Source organism: Lynx rufus, unplaced genomic scaffold (assembly GCF_022079265.1).
Source record: "Lynx rufus isolate CCGP_SWC_20201006 ecotype Redwood Valley unplaced genomic scaffold, mLynRuf1.p SCAF_5, whole genome shotgun sequence".
NCBI classification, from domain to species: domain Eukaryota; kingdom Metazoa; phylum Chordata; class Mammalia; order Carnivora; family Felidae; genus Lynx; species Lynx rufus.
The window spans coordinates 24,030,019-24,049,048 of record NW_025814867.1 but is presented as its reverse complement, the minus strand read 5'-3'; the positions used below and the strand labels follow the sequence as shown (position 1 = coordinate 24,049,048).

The 19,030-nt window shown below is 38.6% G+C and overlaps 1 protein-coding gene across 2 annotated transcripts in view; it reads right to left on the bottom strand.

Moving 5' to 3' along the window:
- The window catches only part of TBC1D5 (TBC1 domain family member 5), a 549,135-nt gene extending 530,333 nt beyond the window's left edge, over positions 1-18,802 (bottom strand). For both annotated transcript variants that reach the window (XM_047100344.1, XM_047100345.1), the window contains exon 1: positions 18,651-18,802. The gene's annotated coding sequence lies outside the window, so the exon portion shown is untranslated. The remainder of the gene's footprint in view (positions 1-18,650) is intronic.
- Between the last annotated feature and the right edge of the window lie 228 nt (positions 18,803-19,030).

Below are 19,030 nucleotides of genomic sequence, written 5' to 3'. Positions count from 1 at the left end.
AATTCCCCTTTCGTGTCATTACTACATGAAATCCTCCAAATAGAACTAGTCTAATAAAATAATTCAGTAATCATTCACCATCTATAAAATATTTCAGGAAATGAAACCCTTTTAGAGCACAGAGAACATCTACTATTTGGTTTTATTTTGTGAATAAAAATATTTCTTAATCATGGAAATAGTTTGTTCTGGATCCCACAGAAAAATATTAGATGATAATCCCCAAACTAAAGAAAAAATCAATTTAAGAGTACAGACTTTGGAAGAATGAGATAGTAAAGACAGAAGGACCTCATGTTAACAACAAGAAGCACATCCTGAGAAACCACACACTACTAGGCATTTTACATAAATCACCTCATTTTACTTAAAACCCTACAAGGCAATGTCACAGTGAGGAAATGGAAACCCAAAAAAGGTTACATAGTTTTTCCAAGCAACTTGACCAGCAACTGGTAGAAGTAAAATTTGAGATCAGTCTTACCCGGCTCTAGAATCTGATTCTCCTTTACTTTCTCTAGAACAGTATTTCCTGTGGGTGATTTCAAGCTAAAAATGAACCAGAGGGGTTGCCTGGGTGGCTCAGTCGGCTGAGCACCAACTTTTGATTTCGGCTCAGGTCATGACTGTAGGTTCCTGGGATTGAGGCCCACATCAGGCTCTGCACTGAGCATGGAGCCTGCTTAAGATTCTCTCTCTTTCCCCCTCTGCCCCTCTCCCTGCTTGCACTCTCTAAAATTAAAAAAAAAAAAAGTTAAAATTAATTTTTTTTAATTAAAAAAAAATACATGAACCAGAGAATTACTTAAGGTGGGGGGGGGGGGCAAAATGACATGACAATCTCTAGCTAGTATTTTTTTTTTATTTTTTTTCTCTAGCTAGTATTTTAAATTGTATTTAATAATATCAAACTCTCCACATTTTTAACCTAAATAATACTTGTATAAATAAAAAGAGAGCTTTCCTTAGCATCAACTATGTGTCGAGATCTGCAAACAAACAGATAAAAAAAAAAAAAACCTACCTAAAACAGTTCATAATTACCAATTAGTTTCTCATTGATACAAAAGCTCAAAAATGATTATCAACCTCTCAAAGTCACCATCCAACCTACTCCCCTAATTTTGTAATTATTTATCATCATATGTGGATAGAATAACCTTGTCAGATCTTCTCGATTAATTATTTGTCCTATTTGTCTGATTAATGTCTGAAAGTTTGGTGAAATCTGAGTTACTATCCTAGCCCCTCTGTTCAAACTTTGACATCTGCTTTCTAGCTATTATGCAGTCACCAATACCCTCTACGTGGATATTCCTTTCTAAAATACACCTGGCTCCACCAAGAGAATATCGTTTACATCACAATTCAGTACACATACACATGTTATACAACTGAAAAAAACATTTGATGACTACCATGTTTACACTCACTGTACACAATGCACCTGATATTTTCTAATTTATCTTAATCACAGGAGCAACCCACTAAAACAACCTCACAAATCACTAACATGCTATTAGAACACCACTCTAGAACCCAAACCCATTAAGAAAGTCCTGACACGACATGAAGATTTTCCTTCCTCTTTCTTTCCAAACGAAAGGAGAAAAAAGTTAATGAGGAAAGAAAAATAAGGGTAAAAGGTACTATATGCCTCCAAAAGTTTTCCCTAAAAGTATAATGATTCTTGGGAATTATTTTTAACAACATACTCCTATTTTATCATTATGGTAAAATATATATAACATAAAATTTCCCATTTTAACCATTCTTAATTGTATAACTTAGTAGCGTTAAGTACATTCACAACGGTACCACCGTCACCATTATCCATTTTCAGAACTTTTGCATCATCCCAAAAAGAAGCTCCATCCCAACTAACAGTAATTCCCTATTCCCCTTCCCCCAACCCCTGGTAAACTCTAGTTAATTTTTATAAGATTTTATAAACATAAACAAAAGAAGTGAAAATAAAATATGAACACCTATAGACACATGACCCAGACTCAACAAATTATCAAATTTTGCTATATTTATTTACCTGCCCCAAACCTCCTGTCATTTTACCCCTACTTACTTAGAAAATAAAAAACTTCAGATTCTTCTTACAAACCACAATGTCGTTATCACAGCTAACAATGTTAACAAGAATTCCTTGGTATCAACATTGAAATTTTATAAATATAGTCAACTTAATTATAAAAAATACTTGTTTTCACCAAACTTCTCATTGATCCTCTCAATACTGCAATGATTTCTGAATAATTTCATGTATAACTGTTTAATAAAAGATAATTATGATTCAAGACTAAAAATACCACAATGTTTCAAATGAAAGCTTTCTGAGGAATTCTACAGAGAGACTATGGTTCTCTACTAAAAACACAAAATATTACTTAGTATCTCATAAATGGAATGTTTTCTCAGCAAAACAGCACAAAAGTAACCTAGTGTAATCAGATAGCATCATTATTTATTTTATATAAGCAATCATTACTAACTAGAAAAGCCTATTTGTCTAGTATTGTTTTTTTTTAATGGACTAGTAGATGAAATTAAGAAAAACCTAAGTAACTTTTCTTAACCTAGCAGTGCTCTTAACAGTGTTGTAAAATGTGAAGATATGATTGTACCTAAAAACCTTTTTGGTTCTGTAAAAACAGTCAAACTAGAACACTTGAAATGATATATGAATAAATCCTTAGCTTAACAACTATAGTAGTAATTTCTATTCCTATGAGAAATGACTTTGATTCACAGAGAGTTTGATATCATAAAATAACACTCATTTTCAAAATATAAAAGACTAGAAGAGATAAAAGACAAAACGGGGGCTCATTCAAATTTAACCCATAATTTTTCATATACTACAACCACTAGTTAAAAAGAAATTATCAGCCTACGGAATATAAACAAACAAATCTCAAAATATGAAACAAAAAGTCAAATGTAAACAAGAAAAAAAGATGTCTACATGAGTTTCATAGTGTCTTTTCTAATCCTATGTATTTTTACTAATGCAAAATATATCAGCTTAGAAAGTATAATCATAAAGTGCTTTAAAGTTTGGGATTACAAGAGATTACCTCCAAGATCAAAAGCAGCACTGAATGAATACCAGTATCACATGATCTAACTGCACAAAAATTTGCTGTTGCTCAATTTCTGCATCACATGCGGGTCTAACACAGACCAAGAAAATTGAAACACTTAGATGTTTACTAGGAAACATCTGTGCATGTGTTTGTTTAGATAAAGTTGTGTCACTACCTTTACCCAAATCATTTTCAAAGTGGTGATCCTAGAACTTCTTGAAAAAGAAGAAATGCCTGATTTGCTTTTAGTCCTTGTCTCTATAACCTGAATAAACTCAAAAACTACAAATATAACATTACTGTAACGAACATTCTAAAAATGTCAAGTTCCAAGAAAAAAACTTCTGAATTATCTTCATTATATGATTTTTAAAGTTTGCTATGATAAGAAGTATGGTTTAAAAAGGCAATCAGAGGGGCGCCTAGGTGGCGCAGTCGGTTAAGCGTCCGATTTTAGCCAGGTCACGATCTCGCGGTCCGTGAGTTCGAGCCCCACGTCAGGCTCTGGGCTGATGGCTCAGAGCCTGGAGCCTGTTTCCGATTCTGTGTCTCCCTCTCTCTCTCTGCCCCTCCCCCATTCATGCTCTGTCTCTCTCTGTCCCAAAAATAAATAAACGTTAAAAAAGTTTTTAAAATAAATAAATAAATAATAAATAAATAATAAATAAATAAATAAAAAGGCAATCAGCTAATATACTATGCATAGTTATCACTGCTCAATGAGGCAAATGTCCAAATGTTGAATAAAGAATAAAAAACTAGATGGGGCGCCTGGGTGGCGCAGTCGGTTAAGCGTCCGACTTCAGCCAGGTCACGATCTCGCGGTCCGTGAGTTCGAGCCCCGCGTCAGGCTCTGGGCTGATGGCTCGGAGCCTGGAGCCTGTTTCCGATTCTGTGTCTCCCTCTCTCTCTGCCCCTCCCCCGTTCATGCTCTGTCTCTCTCTGTCCCAAAAATAAATAAACGTTGAAAAAAAAATTAAAAAAAAAAAAAGAATAAAAAACTAGAAAATAATTTTCAAGGTGTGCAAGTAGTTCTATATCATAAAAGATTCTATTTTGCATCTTGACTATAAATACAAAGGAAAAAAGAATGGAAAATCTAGGTCTAAATATTTTATAGAAGTCAGATTCGCAATTCAAAGAGCAATAATAAGAGTGCTCTGATGGCTCTTACTCTAAATTTTTGCAGGCCAGTGAATTTATTTAACTTCTGAAAAGCATAGTATAAAGTTTTAAGCACATACTTTATAAACATTTTGTGGACTGAATTTCTAAAATACTCAGGTTTACCATTAATTAGCTGTCATCATGAACTTCCACCTCAGGAGACGGAAATACACACACACACACACACACACACACACACACACATATGTAGATAAAGATGTAGATAAATATAGATATATGATGTGTGTGTGTTGTGGCTGGCAATGTTTTTAAGTTTCTAAAGAAAGTCACTGATTTCATCTTGCCCTGTTACCTGCCATGAAGAACGTAAAGCAGCCTAACTTGTAGACAGCATCCACAGCTGATCTGGTGCAAAATTAACCACCAAATCAGTTAAGAGAAGGCACATTCCGACAATTTCGTAACTTCAAAAAATATTTGTCATTATGATCAGTGTCCATGACTCTTCAATATTAAAAGTATGATTAACTCTTTTACACCATTTGTACAGTAAATAATTTCAAATTACTTGCCAGATTTGATTCATTCTTCTATGTTACTGATCAGTAACAATTAGCTGGGAACTCGGTATGAGCCACAGGACCCTACTCAGCACTTTTTACAAACAAGACTCTATTCCTCACCATACGCCTGCAAAGTAGTCTTACCCTATTTTGCAAACGAGAAAACTAAGTATCAAAATGTTCACGTCACATCAAGACTGAATTCCTAAGTGGTGGAGCCAGACTCTAATGCAGGTCCACCTAGGTAAGGTCTGTTTGCTCTTCCCAGCGCCACAGACTCCCCTTTATGCCAACCTTGTTTATGGGTTTAAAAAAAATCTCCCCCTCTTTTTCCTCCAGAAATTTGTATTTAGGACTGGGAGATGAGAATAAAGTTATTTCCAGGAATTATTTCTGTGAATACCATGGCACAATTTTCTCCAAATTCTTCTTGGTTTGACTTATGATATTTCAAACATGAATATTAAAAATCACATCACTGACTCAAGACTCAAGACTTAAAGGCATGCATTAATCACCACAAAGTATTTCCTACAACAATACTAACGACTCTGAACACAGCAAACATCCAAAAGCTGGAGTAGTGTATTGGTAAAAGTATTGCCAAACAGTATTTCTTTGCACTAAGTGTAAACACAACTTTCTAAGAATAAAACTACGTGAAGCTCAAAATTGTTTAGTTATGTTAGAATTCTCCACTCTAAATACTAGAATCAACCAGAAAAAAGTATTTATACATTTTCTTCACAGAGAATATTTTACAACTGTCTGAAGATGTCATTGCTCCATCCTTCTTGAAAGTTATTTTCACTAGGTACAGACTACTCTGCTGGCAACTCTTTCCCAGCACACTGAGATACCATCCCACTGTCTTCTGGCTTCCATTTCTGCTCCTGAGCAGTCCACCATCAGTGTAACTGCTATAGCCACATTAAAGATAATCCATCTTTTGTTCTCTGCCAACTTTATGAGATTCTCTTTGTTTCTAGTGTTCTCCATGTTACTATGATGTGTCTAGATGTGTGTTTAAAATTCTCAGAACTTCCATAATATAAAAACAGGGAGGGGGACAAAACATAAGGGACTCTTAAATACGGAGAACGAAAGAGGGTTACTGGAGGGGTTGTGGGAGGCGGGATGGGCTAAGTGGGGAAGGGGCACGAAGGAATCTACTCCTGAAATCACTGGTGCACTATATATATGCTAACTTGGATGTAAATTAAAAAAATAAATAAAATTCTCAGAACTTCTTAAATTGGTGGACTAGTGATTTCCTCAGCCCTGAAAAATGCTCAGCCATTCACTTTTCAAACACTCCTTCCTTTCCTATTATTTCTCCCTTTTACAATTAGAAAATTAATGAAATACTGTTAGACCTTTTCATTCTATGTTCTCTATATATTGTAATCTCTTTCTTTTTACCCATTTCCTGATCTTTCTGTGCTACCTTCTGTATAATTTATTCTCCCTTATGTCCAGTTCATTGGTTTTCTTTAGTTGTATTTAACCTACTGCTAACAGTATCCACTGAGTTTTTCATTGACTTACTGTATTTTTTATTTCTGTAAGTTTTGTTCAGGTCTTTTTCAAATCTCTGAAGTTTCCTGTTGCCCACTGATATTTTCTATCTTTTTGCAAAGAAAATAAATACTTATTTCATCATCTGTCTGATAATTTCAAAATCTTTAGTTTTTGAGAGTTCATCTCTGTCAGTCAGTTGTTTCTGCTGTTTCTTACTCATGGTACCTCATTTCCTTGTGTGCTTGACTATATTTTATTGTGAGCTAGTTCTTTGGAAAAGTATTTGTGGGAATTTCCTAGGACTGAAGATAAAAATATATTCTACCTGAGAGGACTTTCATTTGCGTCTGCCAGGTACCTAGACCCACCTTTAAATTCACAATTTAAGGTTCTTTTGGACCACCAGGCAACACTGAACTTGAGCTGCAAATCAAGAAGGAAGGATTATGTTTATAACTTCTTAGGAAATAATATTTTTTCAAGCCCAAGGCAAACATTCTTACAGCCTCCTGTGAGCAAGAGCATGAGAAGGGTTTTCATCTTGGTTTAACCATACTCTATGACCAGAGCTCTTTTGGAGTCCAATTTTATAGGGAAGGAATTTCCTATTAGATTCTCCTCCCTGGGCCTTTATGAGCTTTAATACTCTGAGCCTTAGAAGGCCCTCAAAACTAAAGTAAAAGCACCCTAGAAAGTGGGAAATACCCTCAGAGGAAAAGCAGTTTTAATATTCTACTTACTTCTCTGAATTCTGGCTTTCATATACATTTTGGGTGATTTCTTACTGTCATGTTAGCTCTTAAAGAAAAAAAATTTCTAGCATTTCTAATTCTTTTCAGGGAATTACTTCATCCATATAATATAGCTGACCATATTACCTTGTTTTCAATTTTAATAGGTTTCATATTTTTATATTTCAATCACTAAAAGTTTCATTTTGTGGGTAAGTGTAACACTGACACAAGGAACAACTACTCTTTATTCAGCTCAATTCACTGGTACTGTGTAGGACAGAATTTTGCCAAATCCCGAAACAGATCAATTCCATTATATTATAAGACCATTAAGAGATGGAAAAGATTCTGAAATTAATTCCCTAAATAGACATCTGTATAATTGCTATGGAATTTATTAGTCTACTGGGTTTTTTTTCCCAACAGCAATATATATAATATACAAAAATTCTGTATTTGAAGCTACTGGAAGATTAGCTCAAGTGGTAAAAAGATGACAAATAACAAGGAACTGAGTTCAATCTTATTTCTGCCAAAAAACAGAATAGTAAAGAAAAAGGCTAATATATGGAACTACATAAAAATTTAGTAAGTCTTCATAAGAATTTTTAAAATGTATAAGCAAAATTAAAAGACAAAATTGAAAACATTTGCAATATACATAATGGGCAAAGAGTTAAAATCAACAGCATGCAAAGAGCTCCTGAAAATCAACAACAAAACCCAAAATGGACAAAGGGCTTAAAAAGGCATTAAAAAAAATAAGAACAAAATCAATCTTTCATTGTTTGTCAATAGGTTAACCAAAAACAATGATTTATAACATCTTCTGATAGCAAGTTGTGGGCAAATGTAATTTATACCATGCACTAAAGTTAGAAAAATAATGTTAATTTCTACCCTATTCGGCAGTTTGGCAATAAGAATCAAAATCTAAATTGTGCATTTCCTTTACATAATAACCCCATTTCTTACACACACACACGCACACACACACGCACACACACACACAATAACTTCATTTCTAGTAATATAGTTAGAGTAATAATATCAATGCATGAGGACTTACGAAAAATAAAAATAAAAAAAAATAGAACACAAAACTCATTAAAATTTGTAGTATGCAAAATTGAAACTTAAAGTTCAGAAACTGTATGAATAAGAACAAAAAAGTATATCGCTATTAAAAAGGGTGGGAATAAAAGTTACTTTTTAAAATTTCACTTTATGGTGTAGTTTGATTTTTCTTTAATTAATGATGTACTATCATGATTCTTGGGAGGTTAAAAGTATAGACAAGATTTAACTCATCCAACAATTTTTGTAGTTTTATTTTTTATTTTTTTGGTCTGTATAGCAGATGAAATATAGTCACAAATTCTTTGTCACTTTCTCTATCAGGAAATGGAGTTTAATTCTCCTCCCATTGAATCTGGGCTGTTTAACCAATAAAATATAGCAGAAGTAATGTTCATCAGATTGTCTGCTTCTACTTCCTATCTCTCAGAATGCTTGTTCTTGGGACATTCACTCTCAGAACCCACCACTCATACCTAGGGCACAGAGAAAAGCCTAATGCAGGTGCTCTGATCAACAGCCCCAGTTTAGCTCCCAGCATCAACTACCAACCATGTGAGTAAACTATGTTGGAAGTGGAAACTCTAACCTCCAATGAGCTGACACAAAGTGAAACAGAGATAAACTAACCCTACCAAATATTATACAAATATAAAATCATGAGTAAGTAAATATTACAGTACTAATATTACCATATAATATGGATACCTAATAAATATGAAGGTACTAAGTTTTGGAGTGGTTTATCACACAGCAGTTAAAAACTGTAACAGTCTCTTGTTTACTGCTATATATTGAGCACTTAAAACAATACCTGGTATGGGGCACCTACTTTTAATAGTCACAGCTTTGAGAGTATGAGTAAAGATGACATACATGGCCTTGGCATTCACAGAGCAGTCAAAAGTGGGACAAAGACTGTAGGTAAAATGACAATTATAATACATAATAAATGTTATATTATACAACAGCATATTGGGCCAAACAGGAAGGACACAACACAGACTTATTGGTATAAGGAAGCTCCCTAGAGCAATAGCATTTCAGCTAAGACCTCACAAGAGCTAGTAAAATCAAGAGACAGAAAGATTGGGGCACCTGGCTGGCTCAGTTGGTAAAGCATGCTACCCTTGATCTCAGGGATGTGAGGCCCCACAATGGGCATGGAGCCTACTTCAGAGAGAGAGAGACAGACAGACAGACAGACAGACTATTCCAGGCTTGAGGCAAACAAAATCATAAATAGTTCCAAAAACCCAAATATTTCGGTACTTTATAATGAAATCATAGGGGAGGCAGGAGGAGACACAAGACTAAGCAATAGGTGATGGAAGAGTACTGAAAGGTTTTAAGCTATAGAGTCAGAGAATCAACTGAGGGCTTATAAAGATCACGTGGCTCCAGGGACACCAGTCAGAAAACCCTACAGAAACAAAGGCAAAAGATGATGATCTAGAGATCAAGAGGTGAGGGGCACCTGGGTGGCTCAGTTGGTTGAGCGTCCGAGTTCGGCTCAGGTCATGATCTCATGGCTCTTAAGTTCAAGCCCCACTTTGGGCTCTGTGCTGACAGCTCGGAGCCTGGAGCCTGCTTCGGATTCTGTGTCTCCCTCTCTCTGCCCCTCCCCCGCTCATGCTCTGTCTCTCTAAAATAAATACACATTAAAAAAATTTTTTTAAAGATCAAGAGATGATATACCAGAGTAGAAGTACTGAAGATAAAGAGACAATGGATTCAAGACTTAGAATCCGAGAGAGATGCCTTTACATAAGGATTTGGGGAAAGGGAGTAAAATGCGTGTGTCTGCCAGATTTCTGGCTTCAACAACCAGAAAGATGGTGGCATCATCCACTGAGATAATAAACTTGAGAGGGGGAACAGGTTTTGTAAGAGAAGACAGTTGCAGACGTTATGAATGTGAGTTCTCGGTGGGCCATCCAAAAGTGGAATCATCCAGTAGGCAAACAGACACACAGGTCCAAAGCTCAGATAAGAAATCAGGATTGGAGAGCTAAGATAACAGACTTTCTTCAGAAGCTTTTTCTCACTCTGTAATATTAATCTCTCACTATCTCCTCAGCCACTCAGATATTACTCTACAGTTCTCTGACAATTTGTCTTTATGATCTCTCATTTTGTTAATGCTTCCACAACAGTGGTTTTATGTTATGAAGAACCCCAAGTTTAATCAGTGTTTTATCACATCCTTTGCCAGGCAGGATGCATGGTGGCCACTAGTGAAGGCATTATGCAGGTAGTTTTAGTGACAAGAAGGAAGGTAATTAGGGATACTGATCAGGACTACTTCAAAGACTGGGGGAAAGCATCTGTACTCCTAACCAAAGTATCAAGGAGGTAGTGGAGCTATTCTCTGAAAGAGAAAATAAAATATATCTTGAGAACAAATACGAAGCCAGAAAATCATTAAAAGGGCAAAGAAGTACAAAAGGATAATCAGAGAACAGAGAGGGAACTGAGAAAAAAGGACTGACATACCAGGCACTTCCCCATCCCTACCTTTCCTCTTCTATCCTATCTTCACTGCTTCCTGGTCTATTTATCACTTCCCAATGGCTTCCATTACACTCAGTTTTGACAATTACATAATTTGGATTGGCGAACTTTAAGTAGACCATACCAGGACCATCGCTTGAAAAGAAAAATCATAAAAAGTACAAAATTACACCACGTGACCAGAGAATGAAAATCGTGATACCTAATAATGCAACTAGGCAAACCCAACGTTGCACAGTTTGATCTCTGTAGTCTATCAGTATTTCCTTTTGATTTCTGCCAAATCACATAGAAAAAAATCTTCAAGCTCTCCTAAGGAGATAAAAATGTAAAACTCCAGAATAATTGCTTGGGCAGTGGAGCTAGACAGCCACAATTATAAAAGAAGCTGTAGGCACTTTAAGTAAAGTACCAGAGCGTTATGTATGTTACCACAAGTATTTTGACATAAAAGTAGAATCACAGAAGTCTTGAGCCAGAAGGTCCTTAGAGATTATGGGTTCTGGCTGCTGTAACAAAGTATCATAGACTAGCTGGTTTACAAACAACAGAAATTGATTTCTCACAGCTCTGGGGACCGAACTCTGAGATCAGGGTGCCATCCCGGTCAAGTTCTGGTTGAAGGCCCTCCCCCAGGTTGCAGGCTGCTGATTTCTCATCGTAGCCTCACATGCCAGAGAGAAGAAACAGACTCTCTTTTGACTCTTATAAAGGCACTAATCCCATTCATGAGGGCTCCACCCTCATCACCTCATCTAATGCTCTAATTACATCCCAAAAAGTCTCACCACCTAATACCATTACATGGGAGAGTAAAGGTACAGCATTTCAACATACAAATTTTGGGAGGACACATTGAGTACATAACAGAGATCACTTGGTAAAGTGGTTTTCCAAATATTTTAAAATCCGTCTCAAGAGCTGGGTAGATCAATTCACAGTAATACCATATCAAAATATCATTTTTCAAGTCAATGAAATTAAGAAAATCATTCCAGCACAGCTTCCATAAGTGAAAATTAATCATGGGAAAAATAAAAAACAAATAAAAACAACCCACAGAAATGACCAGCTTCTGACAGTAGGCTTATCTACTTGGAAAATGTAAAAGAATCAACTGAAAAGTTGTTATAGTAGACAGATTCAGAAAGTGGTTACAAAATACACACAAAAAAATCAATAGCTCTTCTATTTACTAGATATAGTAGAAAACACACACACACACACACACACACACACACACAGGAAAATCTTATTCCCACCAATAAAAAATTAAATACAGTGGAACTGAATAGAAGACCAAATGATAAAGCTTCTGATAACAATCGAGAAAGAATAAATCATTCATTCAGTACTACTAACTCTCTAATCAAAAGCTTAAAAATCTAGTACCCTCTACTTCACATTATACAACTAAACATGTTCTGGAATAACTGTAAATTCAAAATTTTAAATTGAAATATAAAAATAGTTTAAAATATAAATTCATAGCTATATAAACATAAGGTAGGAAACGCCTAGAAGATTCATAAAGGAACAACAAGATTTAACTACATAAAATGTTAAAGCCTATAAGAAGACAGAGGAGGAGGTATAAAGTCAAGTATACCCAAATACAGCAGTTAAAATAAAGAAAATACCCAATAACAGCAAGTACAGGGCCTCTCAAACAGTTTTGTAGGAAAGGGTAAAGTGGTACAACCTTTTTGATAAGCCATTTGGTCATGTGTATCAAAACTGCTAAACATGGGCATATCTTTTGACCTACTAATAATTCCACTCGTAAAAATTTTTCCTAAATAATAATGTATAGGCACAAAGGGATATTAGCTACAATAATGTTCAGTGTAGCTCTGCTTGTCATGTAAAGATTGAAAGGAACCTAGGTGTACAAGAATGGAGGACTACTAATAGTACATTCATGTAATGAAACAGTATGGGGGGGCGCCTGGGTGGCGCAGTCGGTTAAGCGTCCGACTTCAGCCAGGTCACGATCTCACGGTCCGTGAGTTCGAGCCCCGCGTCAGGCTCTGGGCTGATGGCTCAGAGCCTGGAGCCTGTTTCCGATTCTGTGTCTCCCTCTCTCTCTGCCCCTCCCCCGTTCATGCTCTGTCTCTCTCTGTCCCAAAAATAAATAAACGTGGAAAAAAAATTAAAAAAAAAAAATTGTGTGGAAGAATAACATCATTAGTAACATAAAATATTAAGGGAAAAACAAGTAACAAAATAGCATAAATCCACTTTTAGTTTAAAAAGATAGGTCTATCAACACATCCACATGTTCATCCATATATACTTACAATACACACACACACACACACACACACACACACACAACACAGGATAAATAGGTTAAAATTAACCCCTAAACTATTAAGAGTAATGAAGGTTGGAGAGGGGAGGCAATTTATCCCAAGCCCCACACATATCTACCTACCAAAAGGAGCATTCTTACTACAAGACTCTTGGACTTCATGAAAAGAAGTCTAGTTTAATCACGGCAGTAGACAAAGACGGAAATAGTGGTACCATCCGCCCATCTCCTATCAACACCTTCTCTCCCAACCCCCACCAAGGATCCAGGGCAATCAATCCACCATCTCACTCCAGGGTGGCAAGAGATGTAATGTTAGTAATTCCTCTTCGATTCCTGCAAGGTAGCTACCAGAACACCTCCTAAGGTACCTATTTTGGGAAACCTAAGGGGTTGATTCTGATCCCCACTAATTACCAGCAAACAGAATGCACACTTCTACAGCCAGGATCTGTAACTTCGGCTCAGTCTTCTTGCAGGATTATATCACCCCAACTCCATCAGAAAGCAGATACATCCCCCCCAAGGAGATTATATGAGAATTGGGGGGCTTACCTCTCACTAATCTAATTATTCTGAAGATCCATTATTTAGAAGTGGAAACCTAAACTGCTTTTGGTTCAACCTTTTATCTTACTTAGATGTGTTAGTCAGAAAAGCCTTCAGGAAAAAGGTTACCTTGTTCAAGACTTGAAAATTGTAAACCAATCCTAAACCACCACCAAAGACATCTTTTATTTCTACAGACTTTCTTCCTTGTTTTGAAAAATCTGAGTGGCCAAACCATATTTATTCATATTTAATTCTCCAAAGGGATAAGAACATTACTATACCAATTTTGTTTTTTTCTTATGTTTATTTATTTTTTAGAGTGAGAGAGAGCAAGAGAGCGTGAGCAGGGGAGAGGCAGAGAGAGAGGAAGACAGAGGATCTAAAGCAGGCTGAGATCATAACCTGAGCCAAAGTCAGATGCTTAATGGACTGAGTCACCTAGGCGCCTCCCCAATTTCGTATTTTTATCCAAAAAGTACAATTTCTGTTTTCGGGGCCCACACAGGTTTATACCAAATAAATGTACAATTTCCAATAAGTTCATTCAAATAGTCTTCTTCATGTGGACAGGATCAACCACATGGCAGACGATCCATAGTAAAACATGGTACTTAACACATGATAGCATTAATGGTGTGTCAGACACTAAGTATTATATATGCATATGTACATATATGCTATACTAATATATATAAACATATACACACACATCTATTCATTTAATCCTCAAAACAACTTTGTGCGGTACTATTACTATCCTCACTTCAAAGATGAGAAAAGTGATGCACTATGAGGCTAAGAAACTGGGCAGCATAACATTACAACAGACATCACAACAAAGTATGAACTCTGAGAAAACATTTACAACCGGGCTTTGTTGTTATACTCACTTCCTACCTAAACTCATTATTATCCCCGTTAATGAAAAACTAATGCTACTGCAATCAGCCCATAGGCCCTCCCTTCTCACTTCCCCCTCCCACAAAATCTCAAGTTCCAGTACACACACTATAGTATTACTGCCATTCTAACCATCTGTCCACGTTAAGAGAAATGTCTTAGACCAGGTGTATACGCACCACTCCCCAGACTGGTGCTAATACAGAACAAAACTTCCAATGGTCTGAGACAAAAGGGGATGGGGGACAGATGACATATTAATTTTCTTATGAAAACCAATTATTTAACGTTTATTCTGAGGTTGTCCTTAGTACTTTCTCAGTGTTAAAATATGATAACAATGACTCATGCTTAGATTGTTATCATCCTTACCGGCCAAATAAAAAAATTATTTTTTTTAATGTTTATTTTTGAAGGAGAGAGACAGAGCATGAGCGGGGGAGGGGCAGAGAGAGAAGGAGACACAGAATCTGAAGCAGGCTCCAGGCTCCGGGCTGTCGGCACAGAGTCCCAAACGGGGCTCAAACTCACAAGCTGTGAGATCATGACCCAAGCTGAAGTTGGACGCCCAACCAACTGAGCCACCCAGGCACCCTAATGTTTATTTATTTTTGAAAGACAGAGCATAAGTGGCAGAGGGGGAGAGAGAGGGAGACACAGAACTCTTAGCAGGATCCAGGCTCTGCATTGTCAGCCCATAGCCCAACGCGTGCCTCAAACCCACAAACGGTGAGATCATAACCTGAGCCAAAGTCGGATGCTTAACCAACTGAGCCACACAGACACCCCCCCCTTACTGGCCAAATAAAAAGTCAGTGACCCCATCAATCCCCCCCAAAATCCTAAACGTTACAATAACAAATATAAGCTGCATCTATTATGTATGCATAGAGGGGGGCAGGCAGTGGAAGATGAAAGAGAGGCATAGGCAAAAAATGAACTGAAAACTAGCAGAGCCAAAAGGAAGCAGACGCTACTTTCACATTTAACAATGACTTACAGACTTGAAAGAGACTGGTCCAGGTAACAGGTGCAAACAAAATAAAGCTTTTCAATATTTCAGTATCTTATTCAGAAAAGAGTACAAGCATTGAGGCAAGTTTTCATTTTATGGGACTGCATTTCATGGAATACAATGGGGGAAATTTTTTAAAAGATGACAAATATGGATTTAAAAATGGAAAGCAAAACTCATAATTCTCAACAATACTAGGGAAAGGGGATTTTAAAAAGTATCAATTTATTTTCTTTCCAAAAAGCTGCATAGAGGGGCGCCTGGGTGGCTCACTCAATTAAGTGTCCCACTTCAGTTCAGGTCATGATCTCACGGTTTGTGTGTTCCAGCCCCGCATCAGACTCTGTGCGGACAGCTCAGAGCCTAGAGCCTGCTTCAGATTCTGTGTGTGTGTGTGTGTGTGTGTGTGTGTGTGTGTGTGTGTCTCTCTGCCCCTCTCCCACTCATGCACTATGTCTCAAAAATAAATAAACGTTTAAAAAAAAACTTTTTTTTTTAAATTTTTTTTTAACGTTTATTTATTTTTGAGACAGAGAGAGACACAGCATGAACGGGGGAGGGGCAGAGAGAGAGGGAAACACAGAATCGGAAGCAGGCTCCAGGCTCTGAGCCATCAGCCCAGAGCCCGACGCGGGGCTCGAACTCGCGGATGGCGAGATCGTGACCTGAGCCGAAGTCAGATGCTTAACCGACTGAGCCAGCCAGGCGCCCCTAAAAAAAAACTTTTTTAAAGCTGCACAGAGAAGACTGTTAAAGCATACACTCTAGAGCCAGCCAGCCAGAGGCCCAACTCTGTTAGCATAGGACTTTTACCCACTCTCTGCTTTAGTTTCCTTAAAGATTGTTACAATTAGAGGAGTTAGACACGTAAAGTGCTTAGAAGTCTGGCACTAGTGCTTCAAAAGTACTGTCATAAATATTACTTAACAAGAAAAAACAATGGTAAAGTAAGGACTAGAATGAAGATTATAAAAATTACAGTGCTAAATGTAGTCAAGGTTACTGTTCAAAAAAGTTCTTAAAAAGTTAAGTACAACCATTTTTTTTTTAACGTTGATTTATTATTGAGAGACAGAGAAACACAGAGCATGAACAGGGGAGGGGCGGGGGAGACACAGAATCTGAAGCAGGCTGCAGGCTCTGAGCTGTCAGCACAGAGCCTGATGCAGGGCTTGAATTCACAAACCCCGAGATCATGACCTGCGCTGAAGTCGGATGCTTAACTTACTGAGCTACCCAGGTGCCCCAAGTACAACCATTTTTATTTACATAAAGTATGAGGTTAAGTAGGACTTTTCAACTTTTCAATTTACTTTTATTAATTAGATTAGGAAAACATCTGAATCCATTTAGGATAACCTCAACAGGTGGAGACCCTAAATTCTTTACAAGATTGCTTCCAAAGCTCAGGAATGCATTGCTCAACGGAGGCTGCATCTGGGAGAAGAAGCACACACTCAATACTCTCACCAATAAAAGAAAACTTCCTCCCAGCAATGGATTCAGAGACACACAGGCTATAAGCTGATAAAACCTAACTACCCGTAGCTGAGTCCGTCAGCCAGAAGTATACTAGGCTTCCACGGAAAAATTCACAGGCCAGGTGATGTATGCACCACAGGATGCACACCTGGTACCCCCACTCCTCCAGGTTGGGGCATCTCACCCTCCGTCTGCTATCCCTTCCCTGGGATTCCAACATAGCCTGCTCACTGTTCATAAAGGATCTCCCTAACACAAGCTTTTGCAGTTCATCCTGCCATCTACCCCTTCTCTCAAGCCACCTCTACACTCAGGATGAATTAAGGAACGTTTTCATTGACACATCACTTTATTTCTCAGCACACACATTATCCAATTCCTTGCTATTCAAGAATTGTTCCTTGTCTAGCAGCACCTAGGAGCTCATAAGATATGCAGAATATCAAGATGCATCACAGATCTACTAAATCAGAATTTGCATTTTTAAACCAGATCCCCAAGGGATTCCTGTGCACATTAAGGTTTGAGAAGCACTGCTCTGACTCTACTGCAGGTAGCTGTAAAAAATTTTAAATACTCAAGTTTACATTTGAATTTAGAGATACAGCATGAAAATTCCAAGACATGTAATCAGAAAAGCTCATTAAGAAAAATGACCAGCATATAAATGAACTTGAGTGTACAGATTTTTAACAATGCCTACATTTAACACTTCCTGCTTTCAATCAGTATTTTGTGCAACAGCACACTAATAACATACAGTTTTACTGGTACTATATTTTGTTGTACAAAGAGTACAAATAATGACTGGTTCTAGGTGTCCCCGCGCAACCCGGCCCAAAGCTGTTCAACCTGTACGCTGCTCCTATCTGAGATTTAGTCCAATTTGGGGTTGACGGATACAGCTCATTCCCGAAAATCATCATTCAGGAAAAAAAACAAACAAACACCCTAAAGGATGTGAACTTTATATCATTTTCCTGAAACTAAAAACAGCTTAATAGCTGGTATTGAACAAACTCTAGGTCATTTGCAGAACCGAAAATTGTTTAGGTTTGTGTTCGTTTTTTGCAGGAAAAGTAGGAGGGATCAACTTTCACAAAGTTTCTCTCAGATCCTTAAAGGCCTCAACTTGCACGTTCTTACAGGTGAACAAACTTAAGTCCCACTAAAATATGGTCACGTTTCTTTCCTCAAAAACGAGAAAGGTTTCGCTAGTCTAAAGGCTGTATTTTAAAAGGTTTGGGGATTACGGGTCCCTTTTGCTTCCGGCCTGTGAAGGAAACGTGTTGCCTAGGCTGAAATGAACAGGGAAATTTACCAAGTAGGAAGTTGAGCCCGTCCACCCACCAGGCTCTACCCTCTCGCTGCACTTGGCCTTGCAGCCTAGACCCCAACCTCTCGAAGGAGGAAAGGCGGGCTGGCCGACTTGGGGGAAGCAACCTCCTCTCCGTGCCCGCCCTGGAGCTAGAGGAGCCTCCCTCCCGCCACCCAGCCCCCACGCCGATCCGGGAGGCGCACAAACGGGGGCGGTGCGACTACCCGTTCGCGGCGACAGCAGCAGCAGCACCCTCAGGCCCTCCCGGGAGGCGGCGGCAGCTGCAGCAGCGGTGCTGGGAAAGGCGGGACTGGTCCTAAGAAGCTGAGGGGGAGGCCGGGGCGGGAGCGACTGCATGTGGGGGGCTGCACTGGAGGGAGGCGGAGGCGCCCAGAGGGCTCGGGCTTTTTTACGATATCATCATCTTGTTTTACCTGTGGCGCAGAAGGGCTCCCCAGCTCCTATTCCCTGAATCCTCCTCCTCCTCCCCTCCTCTTTCTCTCTCTCTCCCTCAGTCTCTGCCGAGCGCTCGTGGAACCGGCCGGGCCCGGCCGGACCAGAAAGAGAACAGGGCGGGAGGGGGTGGCGGCGGCGGTGACCAGCGACCACGTGACCACGCTCGCGCCGTAACGGCGGCCGCCTCCTGCCGCGCGCCCTCCCAGCGCTCCACCTCTAATAACCCCGCGGCTCCAACGCCCAGGACGTTTGTGCGCAGGCGCCCGCCCGGCCTAGAGGCTGCGCGAGCGCGCAGCGCGCTCGCTCCCAGGGCCAAGTCTGCGGGCCCCTGAGAGGCGCGACGTGCGGAGGGAGCCAC